The sequence below is a fragment of the Bufo bufo genome, chromosome 5 (genome assembly GCF_905171765.1).
Source record: "Bufo bufo chromosome 5, aBufBuf1.1, whole genome shotgun sequence".
Classification (NCBI taxonomy): Eukaryota; Metazoa; Chordata; class Amphibia; order Anura; family Bufonidae; genus Bufo; species Bufo bufo.
In genome coordinates, this window is record NC_053393.1 from 522,997,738 (window position 1) to 523,014,856 (window position 17,119).

Genomic DNA, 17,119 nt, shown 5'->3' on the forward strand with positions numbered 1-17,119 from the left:
TGTGATTATTCAGCGGGATTATGAGCACTCGGGAACAGCTCTCGTTTACAAGGGCTTTAAAACCAGAATAAGCATAAAATACCAAAAAAATAACAACTTAAAAATTAAAGGGGTCACCCCACAATGAGTGTAAAAATGATAATCACATAGTACATGACAATCTCTTTTAAACAAAGCTAGAACCAGCCCTGTACCTCACATGGATCCAGAGATCTCCATATTCATTGCTCTGATTGCTATGCTACATTTACAGTATATTAAGCTGGCAGCTCAGAGGCTGTGTCCTTTCTGCTGTAGCTCAGGGGGTGTGTCCTTTCTGCTGTAGCTCAGGGGCTGTGTCCTTTCTGCTGTAGCTCAGGGGGTGTGTCCACTCTGCTGCAGCTCTCTTCTTCTCACAGCTGGGGGGATGTCCTTTCTGCTGCAACTTTCTCACCAATAACTGTCACAGCTTCTAACAGTAGATATAGCTGGTGGCTAGGGATGAGCGAACTTGTGTTTCAAGTTCGGCGTGCAAGGTTCGGGTTATCTAAGAATTCCAATATGGATTCCGCTACCACGAACCATAAGTTATGGTCCGTGGTAGCGGAATTTATATTGGAATTCTTAGATAACCCGGACCTTGCACGCCGAACTTGAAACACAAGTTCGCTGATCCCTACTGGCGGGAGTTGAAGAATAGAACTGAGCCTGTGCGACCACATCAGTGAGATGGACAGGGAAACTAGGAAAAAACTAACAGCAGGTGGCGCCAAACAGATACATTATATTAAACAGCTCATATTTAATTACATCCAATTGTAAAAGTATTCCAATCGTCAGATCCAGGTGCGGGTTTAAAATACGTAGAATATTTTTCATGGGACCACCTTGTTAAAAAAAAAATGCCCTTTTTTTATTTTTTTTTTATTTTTTTATTCCAGGAAGTTAAGTGGGAAAATCTGAATATATAAGCAATGGAATAAATTGAAATATAATATCCCCCCAACCCACACCCCTTGTTTTCACAACTCGAGGCAAAAGGGTTAAATTTTCCTGCTCATTTCATTAAGCCATGTCTGATTGCGGCTCAAAAATTAAATTTGTTCTTTGTTTATCAGATTATTATTCCTCAGTGAGCACTGGCATTAAGCAGGAGAAATGTCAGCTTTTTATAAAAAAAAAAAAAAAAACTATCGTTGCGAAATCCTGCTCCGACACCCTTCCCTGGACGCCACCATACAGAAGTTACATAGTTGTTAACAGTCAAGCTAAGTGCTGAATGAGCGCCCAGGAAACTCATTTAAAAATTGCAGAAGTGGTAAAGTGTGTAAGAGAGAATACTGCCCCGCTACATGGCCTATGGCGGACAACAACCGGAAACTGACTTCTAATATAGGAAAGAGGGATAGATAGATAGATAGATAGATAGATAGATAGATAGATAGATAGATAGATAGATAGATACACACATTAGGCCAAATGCACACTGCCGTGTTCCGCGGCCGAGAGCGGTCCGTGGTATGCCGGGCTGGATTCCTGTTCAGAGCAGGAGCGCACGGCGTCATTGGTTGCTATGACGCCGTGCGCTTCATGCCGCCGCTGCACTACAGTAATACACTTGTATGATCTATACGAGTGTATTACTGTACAGCAGCGGCGGCATGAAGCGCACGGCGTCATAGCAACCAATGACGCCGTGCGCTCCTGCTCTGAACAGGAATCCAGCCCGGCATACCACGGACCGCTCTCGGCCGCGGAACACGGCAGTGTGCATTCGGCCTTAATAGATTGATTGATCCTAGTGCTGAACGAAGCATTCAAAGCAGAATTCGGTCATACACTTAGGAAAACTTCTATTTCCAATAAATCCGAATTTGCTCGTGCTTTGTGGTAACGAATCACTTTTTCCTAAAATGGCGGCTGTACATGTTACAAAGTGAAAGTAAAAATAAAGCCCGGGACTGCGAGATCACCGATAATGCTGTGCAGCCAGCTAATCCTTAGATAGCCATCCCCTGTGATGTCACAGCCCTATAAAAGCCTCATCCCGTGTGGTCTCCACCATTGTCCTGTGAGGTGAGTATAGGGAGAGATGTTGCAAGCATTCATGCGCTAGGGAGAGTGTTGCTGAAAACGATTAATAGGAGAATATTGGAGAGGGAGACTACAGGTAGAGTGCAGGGAGACTGCAGGGACAGTGCAGGGAGACTGCAGGGACAGTGCAGGGAGACTGCAGGGACAGTGCAGGGAGACTGCAGGGACAGTGCAGGGAGACTGCAGGGACAGTGCAGGGAGACTTATGCTGCGTCAGTTTTATTTACTTATTCCTACATCAGCCATAAACTAAACTAAATACCAATAAATTGGAAGCCTTTATTATTCTAGTGCCAGCGTGCCAACCAATACCAGCAAGTCTGCACCCCTTAGACAGACAGCTATAGATAGGTAGATATGAGATAGATAGATAGATAGATAGATAGATAGATATGAGATAGATAGATAGATAGATAAATAGGATAGAATAATTTCTGAATACTGTTTAAACTCCCTTCACACAGTGTTGTTATGGTGTTTTTTGCAGCATTTTTTTCCCAGCTTTTTAATTTTAGCTTTTTTGTAATTTTATTTTTTTAGTTTTTCAACTGTGTAAAAATGCCTAGAGGAAAACGGCAAAAAAAAAAAAGTCATACCTGGAGCATGGGGCCTTTAAAAAAATTGTTCAAACGCATAAATGGCACAAAAATGCTTTGTAATAAAAAGAAATTCCCTATAGACTCTAAAGTAGCATTTTGCAATATGTTTTAGGTGTTTGCGATGCTCGCTTAGTATTACACTGTAGTCGTGGTTTTATACGCGCTGATAATATGTTAGAAGAGCACCAGGGTAGGTACAATACATGGTGCAGCATAACCTAATAACTGGCCCCCTTCCTTGGTGACATCATGCACAGTTTGCCTGGCATTTACAAAATACCAGTTTTAGCATCTCAAAAATAGGCTTCATCTGTTTGTGGTTATTTTTAGAAGCGCTCATTGAAAATCCATGTCTTATTAAAATTAAACAGGATGATGAATTTTCAGATGTGGTATTATTAGTTAGAGATGCAGATAATGCCTCACTAAGCTGCATTCCCAATGGGAAGTGATGTTATTAAACTAAAATATCAAGCCCCCCCCCCCCCCCAAACAAATAAAATGCTTAAAGTTTTAAAAAAAAATCTATTAAAAAAATACATTTTAATGTTTTTGTAATGTACTTTTTTCATATCTTTATTTTTCAGTCTAGAGCCGTTTTCCATCCAGTTTGGCCAAAGCTAAGTTTGACGCATAAACTTGTTATTGAACGAGTTGTCCAGGATTTAAAAAAAACAAAAGTCTACTTTCCATAACTAGTACCACATTTGTCTTAAAACATACCTGAGTTAAAAACAAAGAAACAAAAAAAAAACGTTTGTGTAATGGCTGTGCTTCTTTGTACAATAATAACTGTGAAGAAACAAATCTTTTCTTCCCTAATGTCTCTTTCAGCCATATTATTCCCTGTTTCAGCTGCACAGCTAGATGCATTTCTCTCACAAGCAGGAAGCATCTTGCCTTCTGTGGAATCTGTCAGCACTGTGCTGCTGTGACAGCCTTCCCCTTACTTCCCGCTACATTCGTTTTCAGCTCCTGAGCTCACAGAACAGATAATGAGGAGGAAATAAACACACTCAGTCACATAGGAGGTGCCTATAATCTTTAAAAAACTGTGTAGAAGCAGTTTTTCTTTTGGCTTAGGATCTCAGCTACTGTAGCTCTGATACACCCCGATTTCCTCTCAGTCGTCTTCTTAGTCTCTCTTACCAGGGACAGATCTTGCCTGACAACAGGCGGTGGACTGCAATTTAGATGGAAGTGAATATATAAAGCCCTGCACTCTAAAATTCTGGCTTCAAAAAGTCACAAAATAGGGCTTTTGCAACTTTTCAGACTTACCTGCGCAAAAGTTTTGCAACTTTTGGCAGTTTTACATCAATCCATTTTGAAAAGTATGTGGCAGGGCGGTTGTGTTTGATTGCACTTCAGATTTATCACTGTGATTTTTTTTTAAAAGTTGCAAAGAAAGAAACTCACTGCAGTATTGGGTGGCATAAAAATACCAGAGTCACATTTCTAGACAAAGGCGTTAGGTTTACAAATGTGCGAAATGTAACAAACAAGCTGTGACGCTTGCAGACTCAAGCCAAACAACTTCAAAAATTACCTTCATCATATATTCCCCGCTCTCTTTTTTTTTTTCCTTTTTCTGTTTTCTTTAACTGTTTTTTGTCAAATTTTCAAATGAGTCCAGTTGTTAGGTTAAAGGAATTTTCCAGGCTTTTCATAATGATAGCCTATCCTCAGGACAGGTCATCAATATGAGATTGGCGAGGGTCTGACTCGGCACTCATATTTTACTGGAATTTCTATACAAGGGCTGCATTAGGGCTCAGTCAGACGGCCGTAGTGTTTAGCGGTCTGCACATGGCCGGCACTATGATAGAAATGACTATAGGCGATTGCGGACAAGAATAGGACATGCTCCATCTTTCTTGCGTGGTCGCGGAATGCATCTTTTGCGGCCCCATTGAAACGAATGGGTCCACACCTGTTCTGCAAAATTGCGGAATGGATGTAAACCCATCCATATGGTCGTCTGAATGAGCCCGAAAAACTGTACAATAAAAAAAAGTGACATAAAAAATACTCTGTGTCAAGGAAGCCTAAATGTATTTTTAATGTATTTTGTTAATAACAGGCAATGTTGCAAAAATATGTTCTGAAATTGGCAAAAAAAAAACTTTTTCAGATTTTAGCTAATTTTTATATTTATCACTTAAAGGGGTTGTCTCACTTCAGCAAGTGGCATTTTTCATGTAGAGAAACTTAATACAAGGCACTTATTAATGTATTGTGATTTTCCATATTGCCTCCTTTGCTGGCGGGATTCATTTTTACGACCACCCTGCATTCCAGCACACTATAGTAAAAAAGCGCTGGGCTATGCAGACTCCTCCGCAGTCCCGGCCACCAGAAAGGCCTGCACTTTTTCCTATACTGTACAAGTATGGCCACCAATGCTGGATTGCAGGGTGGTCGTAACCCTGGAAACGAGCAGTGTATAATATGATGGAAAAATGAATTCAGCAGCAAAGAAAGCAATATGGACAATCACAATACATTAGTAAGTGCCTTATATTCACTTCCTCTACATGATAAATTCTATTTGCTGAAGTGAGACAACCCCTTTAATTTATTTTAATTCGCTAGTAACATATATAGTGGATGAAAAGCTCGATCTACTGGGGTTTTAGGCGCTGGCATTCTGCAGTCCATCTCTCTTTGTACCCCGATACAGCCACTCCACCTTGTGCTTCTAGCTCTGTCCGTAGAGTTCAAGGCCCCAAAACAGCTGAATGGCGGAGGTGCCAGATGTCGGACCCCACCGATCTAAGTACTGGAAAGCCTCTTTAAAAACGTTAAAAAGTTCTGTAAAATAAAAATATCTTTTGCCCTGAATGCTTTGTTTGAGATGATTTTTTACCTTTCTTCTACATTGAAAACCACATACGCCATTTTTTCATGCAGTTTGCTGTTTTTTGCCACAGTAAAAAAAATGCACTAAACCTCTAAGCTAGGAACACTGTGAAAAATAAACACAAAAAAAATCAAGGTCGAAAAGTGTCTAAAAATGATAGGTTCACGGTGGTAAAACAAAACCGCCAGATGATCACCCAGTGTGAATTATGCCAGATCGCCATGTTACAATGATATCTATATATATGTTCGTTGGTTGGAATAGGTTAATACCCGCAGTCTGAAATCTTGTTATCGACTGGATGTGCCCTTTGCTAGACTGACCTCCAGGAATTGGTTTCAGCGATCACAGAGTTATACATTTCGCGACGTGGCGGGAACGCTGTCAGTCAATAGTGACTGCACATCTCTCTGATCTTACAATCTCTTTGTAGACAATCTCACCTGGATCTTGCTCATGTTCCACACAGATTATCTGTCACTGATGGCCATCATAACTTCTGGACTAGGTAGAAAGCATTTTCCCTTCTGTTAAAGGGGACCTGCCACCATGAAATGTAGTGCAATCTGCAGACAGCATGTTATACCGCAGGAGGAGCTGAGCAGATTGAGATATAGTTTGATGGGAAATTATTCACTAAAAAGTGTTGTATCCTGGGATATTTAGACGCTATGGAGAACCTTTGGGGGATTTTTTTTTTTTTTTAATGATTACATTTTACTCATTTTGGGCAAAAATTTGTCTATAAAAGTTTTCAGCAGTTTTTGCGATACATGGGGTTAGAAATCAGTCAATTTGCAGACCTATCTCTGATCTCCTGACCTCTAAACACTAATTTAAGCCATAGTCTTATAAGTTTGATGAGAGTTTAGCTATAATGAGTGTTTATGAGGTCAGGAGATCAGAGATAAGGCTTCACATGAGCTGTCAGCTGATGGAATTCAGGAGAGACTGATTTTTAACCCCATGTATCACATAAACTGCAGAAAATGACAATTGGTCAAAAAGACGAATTGAAAAAAATGTTGTTGTTTTTGTCCAAAATAAGTAAAATGCAATCATACAAAATCATACAATCGTACAAAAAATTGCTCTGAAGTTGTCCATAGCCATTAAGCTCAACCCCTGGGACTACTAAGCCCCATAAGCATGACCACCATTAAATGCCTTGGAAAACTGCCCACTTTGGGGTAAATGTGCACAAATCACACCCCTTCCCTGCCCTTTGCTGTCAGACACTCCTCTTTCTAGGAACTGGCATTTATGTCTATAAGTATAACACCCTACGGTTTCGCTTAGCATACTCCAACAATCAAAGCTGAGCAGGCGTACACACAACAATCATCTGATGGCGGTATTTTTATATTATTGGGGGAGGGGCGTGTGTGTGACCAGACCAGATAGGACACATGCTATAAGTATGGCACTTTTTACAGAATTAATCCTCCAGCAGGTTCGCAGGATATGGGCACACACTGGGTGCTTATGTGGCAGTTATATTTTACCACCATGTAGCTCATTAGTTGTTTTAAGACGATGAGGCACCATAATCAATGGGTGACAAGAAAAAAGGCTCGATAATTATGGCGCATGTTATATCTCCGCTATAATTTTACAACTTTTTGGGTTCTCTGGCCACTTTTCAGAAGTAGGGACACACGGCATTATAAGTCATTATAATGCTGTACGATCCTGTCAAAGGAGCGGAGGTCAGAACGGGAAATCACGCTGCCACAAGCAACACGTTTCTCATATTAAACTTACTCGTCTGAGTCGGGCCGAAATGGTACTGCTAAACAAATTTCTTAGCTGAATTTCTGCAGTCTGATGCTTCAGATTTATTAAAGGGGTTATCCCGTGACTGATATAAAAAATGAAACTCAGACATCATATGGTACATGAAAATCTCTTTCTAACAAACTTAGAACCAGCCCTGTAACTCACATGGATCCAGAGATCTCCCTTTCTTTGCTCCAATTGCTCTGCTAGATTTATTTCACGCTGGCAGCTCAGGAGGCGTGTCCTTTCTGCTGCAGTTCTCTGCCTATCACAGCTCAGGAGGCGTGACCTTTCTGCTGCAGCTCTCTCCCTATCACAGCTCAGGAGGCGTGTCCTTTCTGCTGCAGCTCTCTCCCTATCACAGCTCAGGAAGTGTGTCCTGTCTGCTGCAGCTGGTGGCAGTTGAAGGGAGAAACTGAGCATGTGCTTCCATCTCAGTGATTGACAAAGAATTTTGAAAAAGAGCAAACAGAAGGTGGCGCTGTACAGATAGATTTCTGTAAATATTTAAGCAGCTATGCTTTAATGTAAACTATTTTTGGTGGGGCAACCAATTTAAGAGGCCTGTGAAGTCTCACTTATCTGGTGCCAAATGGTAAACTCAACTCTGCTGCAAAGATAGACACAACTCTGCTGCTTCTATGCAGTCGTGGGTTAAATTTTCAGCATTAACATGAAATGTCACTTCTCTGGTTCATAAACAATTTATCATGAGATTATTATAGTTGTAGTATCAGGAGAATACAACGTGCACACTTCTTCAATGCCGTCTATTAATAATAACTTCGGGATATAAATCAGTATGTCACAATAAAGTGCCGTAAATGTACTTGGAGAAAGCTCCCGAGAAGACTATTCTTTCAATCATAGCCGTGTGGGCATTTATTCAGGGCATTCTAGTACAGTAACCAAAAGAGTTCCCATATAGGATTTACTCTACAGCAGGGGTCAGCAACCTTCGACACTCCAGCTGTTCGGAAATTACGACTCTCAGCATGCTCTATTCACTTCTATGGGAGTTAAAAGAACACCCCAGCTAATGTGCATGATGGGAGGTGTAGTTTTACAACAGCTGGAGCGCTGAAGGTTGCTGACTACAGATGAGTGAATAATTGAACAATTCTATTTGGCTACTTCGCCGAATTTTACAAATAAATCTCCTTTGCATTTCTTTGTAAGTAGTGGATGCAATGACAGAGAGCTGCGATTGTACCCCTCAGATGCTGCGATCAGTGTGTAAAATAAAAAATAAAAATCCTACTTACCTGATTCATCTGCTTGCGAAGGGCCGGCAACCGCCATCTTGTTTGAAGATCTGGCTCGAAATCTCATGCGGCCCGTGATGATGTCATACGTCACCGCGTAAGGGATTTTGTGCAAGATCTTCAAGCAAGATGGCGGCGGCCGGCCCATCGCGAGCGAATGGATCAGGAAAGCATGATATTTTTTTACACTATTTCAGGTTATATCAATTTGCTACCACGAAGCACAAGGAAATTCGGCTTCGCAACAAAATCGAATTTTTCCTGAAATTTACTCAACACTATTGCCGACCCTTGCTCTACAGGGTTACCCTGTTTAGAAAACCCACTGTTATGTACCCTAATAGGGAAGAGTTAATAGAGAAGGGTCTTCTGTTCAGGATCCTAACCTTTTGACCAGAGTAGGGAGTAGTTACAAAGAACATCTCCTATTCTGGAGGACCCATCCTGTTCTGCATTACGCCAACAAGCCATTGCTATAAATGGACACAGTGTCATACTTCACTTCACCTATGGGGGCACTGCAGGGAAATTTGAACACTAACCGTCAGGCTTCCCCACAGATTACTAAAAAACATGGGGGATCCCAGCAAGCGGACACTTTGTGATCTGCATATTGTTAATGGACCTTTATACCTAATAAGGATTGTCCAAATCAGAACCAGTTTAACCCCATAATGACTTCCCACTGTCTTTTGATGACAGATGATGTAGGTCATCAGGAGTCTTCAGGATGTAAAACTCTTACTATCTAGCAGGAATAGGTAGGGTTCTTAACTAGAAGGGAAGACAGTTCACAGGATGTAAATGCCCAAACCCTAAAAAATAGCCCCACACCATTACCTCTCATCCACCACATTTTACAGTGATGACTATGGAGCATGGTAGGTAGTGTTCTATTGGCATCCACCAAACCCAAATTGGTCCACCAGAATAGTAAAAAGTGATTCACTGCTCCAAAGAACAAATTTCTACTGCTCCAGAGTCCATTCTCCACATGCCTTACACCAGTCCAGCAGAAGCTTGGCATTGTGCATGGTGATGTTAGACTCTTGTACAGCTGTCCCACTTTGGAAACTTCTTTTGTGAAGCTCCTGATGCCCAGTTCTAGTGTTGACGTCACGCCCAGGGGCAGTTTAGAGTTCTTACAACAGAGGGTAAGGGAAATATTACATACCACATGCTTCAGCAGTCTTCTCTGTGCGTATGTGTGTCCAACCACTTTGTGGGCTAAGCTGTTGTTACATTTCTTATTCACAATAATATATCTTACAGGTGATCGGGTCAGATCTAACGGATCGGAAATTTCTTAAGCTGATGTGTGGCAAAAGTGGCATCCTGTGAAGGTGTCAGGTTTAAATTTCTTGAGCTCTTCAATACCACCCATAGCATGAGCAATGTTTGTCTATGGAGATGGCATAACTATGTGATTGATTTTACATAGGGGGTTCACCTATTTTTGACCTTGTAGTGTAATTTAATAACTGTATGAGTCACATATTTTTCTGTGAAAAGCAAAAATATTGGCACTATCATTGCACAGTTTGGATGCACTTACTCCATTGTTTTTTTTTAAAGGGGTTCTCCATTTCATAAGTACATTTTTTATCTGCTCTGAGAACACCAAAAATTGCATATTTTTGCCCCATATCCCTGTTTTTCAGGACTTTCCTTCCCCTGTTCTCAGCCTTACTGCATCCTGACAGGATGTTTACATGCAGAATTTCCTGTCTTCATAAGCTTCCCTCTGCAGTAGTCGCACCCCCTACAACTCCCCTCTTCATGTTAGCTAGGCGGGGAAAATCCTGGGAAACATCACAGAGCAAGTTTAGGAAACCCAGCAGGAAGCTGATGAAAACAAGTTCTGCATGTATACATCCTGCCAGGATGCAGTGATGCTGAGAACAGGGGAAGGAAAGTGCTGACATGAAAAACAGGTACATGTAAAAAAAAAAAAATGTATTATGAAACTGGAGAATCCCTTAATGTTTTCTGTACACATTCAGGTTTTGATCATATTTTAAAAAAAGAAGTAGAATCTGTCTTTTTTACCTTCTATTCTTTTATGATCCAAACCTGGTTTAAGTTTCAAACCAGCATCAGAAAACCTGATCAAAACCTGGACGTGTACGGGCAGACTTAGAAGAAGTGTTAATAGATCTTTATAAAAGGAATTGGTATGGGCGGGGGGGGGGGGTAACGGGGGGGGGGGGGGGGGGGTAATGCCAAAATCTTTCACATGACAGTATAAAGAAGATGGGAATCTTAAATAGTCAATGATTTTAGCTTTTCTCTGCACATGACTGAACTGCAAATGGCAATGTTCCCCATTCAGACCTTGCTCCCGTTCTGCTATATCAAATTAAACTTTATGTAAAAAAAATATAAAGTGCTCTCTGATTCTAAACCCGGCAATTGATGTCTCTCTAAACATTGCATGCTGCGAAGAAGAGGAATTTACATATCTCTATTTGTATACTATGTCAATAAAATGTGTGAAGCAAGCAAAAAGTAATGCGCAATTTTATTTTCATAATAATGCTCAGGGCCATATGGTAATACAAATATAACTTCCACCTCGCGAATCAAGGCTTTTTAACTTATGAAAGGAAATAAAGATCCCATTCAGCCAACGTTTCAGCAACTAGCGAGAGATTGGTTTTTGGTGAGGCCGCCAATGAAAAACTGTGCAAATAAGAATGTTAAAGGGCTTCTGTCACCCCACTAAACTCATATTATTTTTTTTGGGTACTTATAATCCCTATCCTGCGATATAGCTATACATTATGTTATTAATCATTTTCGTTCTGTAGATATGCCAAAAATTTACTTTTATAATATGCTAATTACCTGTCTACCAGCAAGTAGGGCGTCTACTGCAGCCGCAAAAAACCGCCCCCCTCCTCTTGTTGATTGACAGGGCCAGCCGCGATCTCCTCCTCCGACTGGCCCTGTCAGCATTTCAAAAATTGTGCGCCTGTGTTCATTCGGCGCAGGCGCTCTGAGATAAGGAGGCTCGCCTCCTCAGCAGTGCGCCTGCGCCAATGACGTCACCGAAAGAGAAGACGTCATCGGCGCAGGCGCACTGAGGAGGCGAGCCTCCTTATCTCAGAGCGCCTGCGCCGAATGAACACAGGCGCACAATTTTTGAAATGCTGACAGGGCCAGTCGGAGGAGGAGATCGTGGCTGGCCCTGTCAATCAACAAGAGGAGGGGGCGGTTTTTTGCGGCTGCTACCAGCAAGTAGACGCTCCAACTTGCTGGTAGACAGGCAATTAGCATATTATAAAAGTAAATTTTTTGGCATATCTACAGAACGAAAATGATTAATAACATAATGTATAGCTATATCGCAGGATAGGGATTATAAGTACCCAAAAAAAAAATAATGAGTTTAGTGGGGTGACAGAAGCCCTTTAAGTGATGACAGCAGGTAGTCTCTGTTCTCTAGGGAACAACAATAATTAGGAAACAGAAATAGTAAGTGTTTAAAAGAAATCTCTTATTTAAGGGAAACACAGGATAGAGGTAGAGACACTGAGCTCGGGGGTATATAGTTTTACATGATTTGATTGAGTATCCTCTTGCATAAAGCTGTTAAACTGTTGACAGGATTCATAGGGAAAGCCTGTGAGTTCTGCTTTCCCCGCCCACACATACAGTGATTGCATGCAGAGAGCTGTCAATCACTGTTTATGGGTGGGGGGAGCAGGACTCACAGGCTTTTTCTATGAGCAGTTAAACAACATTTAACATGAAAATATAGAACTGGGTCATAGAAAACTATGTCACCGAGCATGCCCACTACACTCTTCAGCAGCAGTCAATATGTCCGTTTCTGGCTTAGCTTCCTAATGTTTACGGGATCAGCAGTAAAATGTAACTGTGACAGATAACATAAGATCAGTCTATTGACAATAAGTGATGATGAGAACTAAGCTCTTTCTCTTTACTCCCCCTCCCTGCACAATGACCTCTACATGTCATTGAGCATGCCCACTACACTCTCCAGCAGCAGTCAGTATGTCAGTTTCCGGCTTAGTTTCCTAACGTTCAGGTCAATTTCCTACGGGATCAGCAGTAAATTGTAACTGTGACATATAACATAAGATCAGTCTTTTGACAATAAGTGATGACGAGAACTAAGCTCTCTCTCTTTACTCCCCCTCCCTGCACAATGACCTCTACATGTCACTGAGCATGCCCACTACACTCTCCAGCAGCAGTCAGTATGTCAGTTTCTGGCTTAGCTTCCTAACGTTCAGGTCCATTTAAATTAATACTTGCATATAATGAACCCCAGCCCCTTGAATCTTCCCACATCTAGAAAAAATACCTGTTATTACAAAACTGGGGGACATTGTCTTTATAGTTGATAGCGACTGCCTACACATACAAATGCAAAGGTTTGTTATGATGACCAGGCTTTCCAAGAAATGTCTTTCTGTTCATAAAAGTATATTTTTTCCTGAAATATCTGAAACAGATGTGAACGCACTTGGAGTGAGATAAGCAAGATGCAGCCAGACATAAAGGCGATTGCTCAAGTGCTCTTTTCGTCTAGAGAAGAGCTAGTTAGACGCTAACATTTTCGAAAGAGCATATCAAATGCATTTACAAGAAGCAAGCCTCAGAATAGCTCCAATTTTCCCCTGAATTTCACACATTCTCCCCAGTTGTCATGTTTTTTTGTTCCCAGGGGAAGTTTGTAAATGTATTTTCCTTTACTTGATGGGAATGTGAAAACTCTTTATGAACCATAGGGATTACATAGGGAAAAGACAGGACTGCTGATATAGACGGTGGCAACGCGCAATGTCTGTCATGTCTCATTCCTCAATAATATTCTAACATCTTTTAAAGCGGAAAAAAAAAAATCTGAAGAAAGAGCAGCACAACCCCCTCGAGAGGTTGACCTAGATTTTGATATTGATGACCTATCCTCAGGATTACTGTTGAGCCAAATGAACCTGATGAAGTGGAATTTGATCTGAATTTCAGGGAAAATTAGATTCACCACGGAGCCGAATTTCCTCGTGCTTCATGGTAACGAATCGATTTTCCCTGAATAGCCGTAAATTTTTTTATAAAAACATACTCACCTCATCCATTTGAGTGAGAAGAGCCAGCGGCCACCATCTTGATTGGCGATAACCCGCGCGCCGTGATGGATGATGTCACCACGCCGGCTGACGTGATGACGTCATTACGGGCCGTGCGAGATTTCACACTGGATCTTTATTCAAGATGGCGGTTGCTGGCTATTGACGATCAAAAGGATAAGGGCTAGTATGATTTTAATAAGGTTTCTTTTATTTTACACTGTAATATTAATGTCAGGTGCTGAGGTCCATTGGACAACTACTTTAAAGGTGCACCTAATCAACAATGGGTGACCCTTGATAAATATGGCGCAAACGATGGCAATACCGCCTTTAAAAAATCCCCTCGGGAGAAATCTCCCCCCTTGCGTTTTAGTTTGTCCATTTTTAGTTTGCTGTCAGTGAATCAGAACAATCTTGTTTACATTAACAAGTTACAATTGTATCCAGTGTAGACAATGCTCTGTGAGCTCAGCACATCAGCAGCAGCCGCACAGACCTCTCTGGTGGTTTGTCACAATGTATCAGTCTGGATGCAGGCGGTAGGGCTCACAGAGCATTGTCTACACTGGATACAATTGTATCCACCTCTCAGCTACTGTAGCAATGGATGGGGTTACTGCTCTGAATTTGTGTTCTCATTCACGGACAGCAAAGAAATATCTCGAAAATGGTAAAGAATAGATTCATTAAGTATATTAGAAAACCGGAGAAATTCCCATTTATATACTGATTATGTTTTATTTACGTAAAACTGGAAAATCTCTTTAAAGAAATCTCTCCACATTTGTGCCTCCTGTGAAGGAATATTGCTGTAATCATTGTAGAATAAGCATCAGTCCTGGTTATGGTAAATATACCTGCATCGGGTCTCATTAGAAGCATCTCCATGATTCCATCATCATCATGATAATTGCCCGGTAGACAGAAATGCATTTTATAAATAAGTAATGACGGTATAAATGACATCATGATAGAGCCAGGTTTAACGCTGACTTAATCATCTGTTCCATTGAGATCATACAACAGAGCTGCCATATTCCATACAGAGAGCATCACATGATTGCTTTTATGAACTGAGCCGCATTAGATCAATCTGATATATACAGGTTTGTATTAAAGTTGGTGGAGTCCCCCTCTGGATCCCGGAGCGCTGACCCCTTATAGCAGCTACACATAGGAGAATTGTCCATAGAGGTGCTAGGTTTTCACCAATGAATTCCTAGATAAAGCTAGGCTACTGACTCCCTTACACGTCAAAGAGAGTCATTAAAGGGGTTATCCGACTTAAATAAATCTATTCTAATTGTATTTATTGTAGACCAGTGAAAGATTCTTAAAATCACTTTCATCACCTATCTATCACTGTTTGGCCAGTTCAGTTCAGATCAGGGTCATGTTACACCTGACGTCAGTAACCCTGCTCTGCTGGTGACGTCTCGTTTACAAGCTTTTCCCTGCTTGAGGGAGTGGCCAGGCTCTGTAAACGAGACGTCAGAGCCTCTGGTGCCCTCCCCCCTACAGCTCTTGTGACTGCCTCGGCTCTGCTATGCGATCACTCATGTGCAGTACATACCAGAGCCGAGGTGATCTCCAGCAGCACAGGGTATGTTTGTCCCTCCTGCATTCACTGGGGCTAGAGGTGGCAGTTTGTAAACGTTCCCCTCTGCATCTGGGGATCGTTATTACAGCCCTGGTCCCCCGTCCCCCCCTCCCCCACACTAGTACACATTGAACACCCCCTGGGAAATATAAATAAATTATTGGCCATCATTATTATCATCATCATCATCATCATTATTCAGCTATATAAAATCCTTATCTGCCACCAATATATGTATTTATCTAAGCAATATCCATATTGAATATATATTTGAATAATATAGATATTGCTTAGATACAGATAATGCTAATGATATTTTCACACTAGCGGCAGGACGTATCCGACAGGCTGTTCACCCTGTCGGATCCGCCCTGCCGCTATTTGGCCGTGCCGCTGGACGGATCCGTTATTGCAATTCATTTCTAGACGGATCCGCACCTGGATCCGTCTACAAATGCTGTCACTTGTCACACTGATCGGCGGATCCAGCAGGCACGCAGCTCTGACGACGGAGCTGCCTTGCGGATCCGGCGTTGCAAAACAACTGAAGGACGGATCCGCCCTTCCGGTCTGCGCATGCACAAACCGGGAATACTGTGAAAAAGACTGCCAGAGGGATCCGTCCATCCACATGACAAGCGGATAGACTGATCCGTTATTGCAATGCATTTCTAGACGGATCCGCACCTGGATCCGTCTACAAATGCTGTCAGTTGTCACACTGATTGGCGGATCCGGCGGGCAGCTCCGACGATGGAACTGCCTGCCGGATCACACTAACGCTAGTGTGAAAGTACCATAAAAAGTCGAAATTCCAGGACTTTTAGTCAAGTGGCTGCTCGCTGTGCACTGCCGTGCTGCGCCATAGCTCCACCACCGTCCCCTTTATAGTCAATGGGGACAGAGCGGCAGTCCAGCGGCACGGCCAAATAGCGGCTGGCCGGATCCGACAGGGTGAACAGCCTGTTGGATCGATCCTGCCTCTAGTGTGAAAGTACCCTTAGGCTCCATTCACACATCCGCAAATGGGTCCGCATTTGTTCTGCAATTTTGCGGAACGGGTGCGGACCCATTCATTTTTTATGGTGACGGAATTTGGAATTAGTGCAAATACGTCCTCCTTGATATACTGTGATAACAGAAAGAACATTTTTAGACTAGAAACAAAAGCAAACATGAAAGAAATGTATGTAAAATAACATAACTTACACTGTGCAGCTGCAATGTGACAGGGAGGTCTTCTGCCCTGTGTGTGTATTTATTTATTTTTATGCAAAGTGCAGAGCAGGGGGCGGGGAAGGTCAGGTTGTTCACGCCCAGAAATATTCATGAGGCAGAGCTCAGGCTTTGTTGTTATACGCCCCCTCACCTTGTACTTCAGCATGTAAACAAAGCAATGACAGGACCATGAAAAGGTGCAAATATGGGTTTTAACTTGATGAAATCTAGCTTAACCAAATTATATGTATATCCTGATGGATTTTAAGTGTTTTTTTTTTTTTTTTTTATTAACTCGGATAACCCCTTTAATGCTGCCCATGTGCAGTAGATGTATGCCGGCCAAAGCCACTGTTTTTACAGCAATTGGCCAACCATGTAAAGTGTATGGGGGCCTCACGATTCACACCTGATGAAGATCTATTGAGTGGTTGGAGGAGATGTTGGCTGAACAAGCATCCGACCAAGAGTTATCTCGTATGTGGCCATCAGAAGATTCCAATTTTCCTAACTATAGATAGATAGATAGATATAAGGGTACTTTCACACTAGCGTTTTTCTTTTCCGGCATTGAGTTCTGTCCTAGGGGCTCAAATCCGGAAAAGAACTGATCAGTTTTA

The 17,119-nt window shown here is 41.9% G+C and overlaps 1 protein-coding gene across 1 annotated transcript in view; it reads right to left on the reverse strand.

The window, feature by feature from the left end:
• ZNF804B (zinc finger protein 804B) overlaps window positions 1-17,119 on the reverse strand; it is a 384,452-nt gene that overhangs the window by 148,452 nt on the left and 218,881 nt on the right. The window lies entirely within an intron of this gene.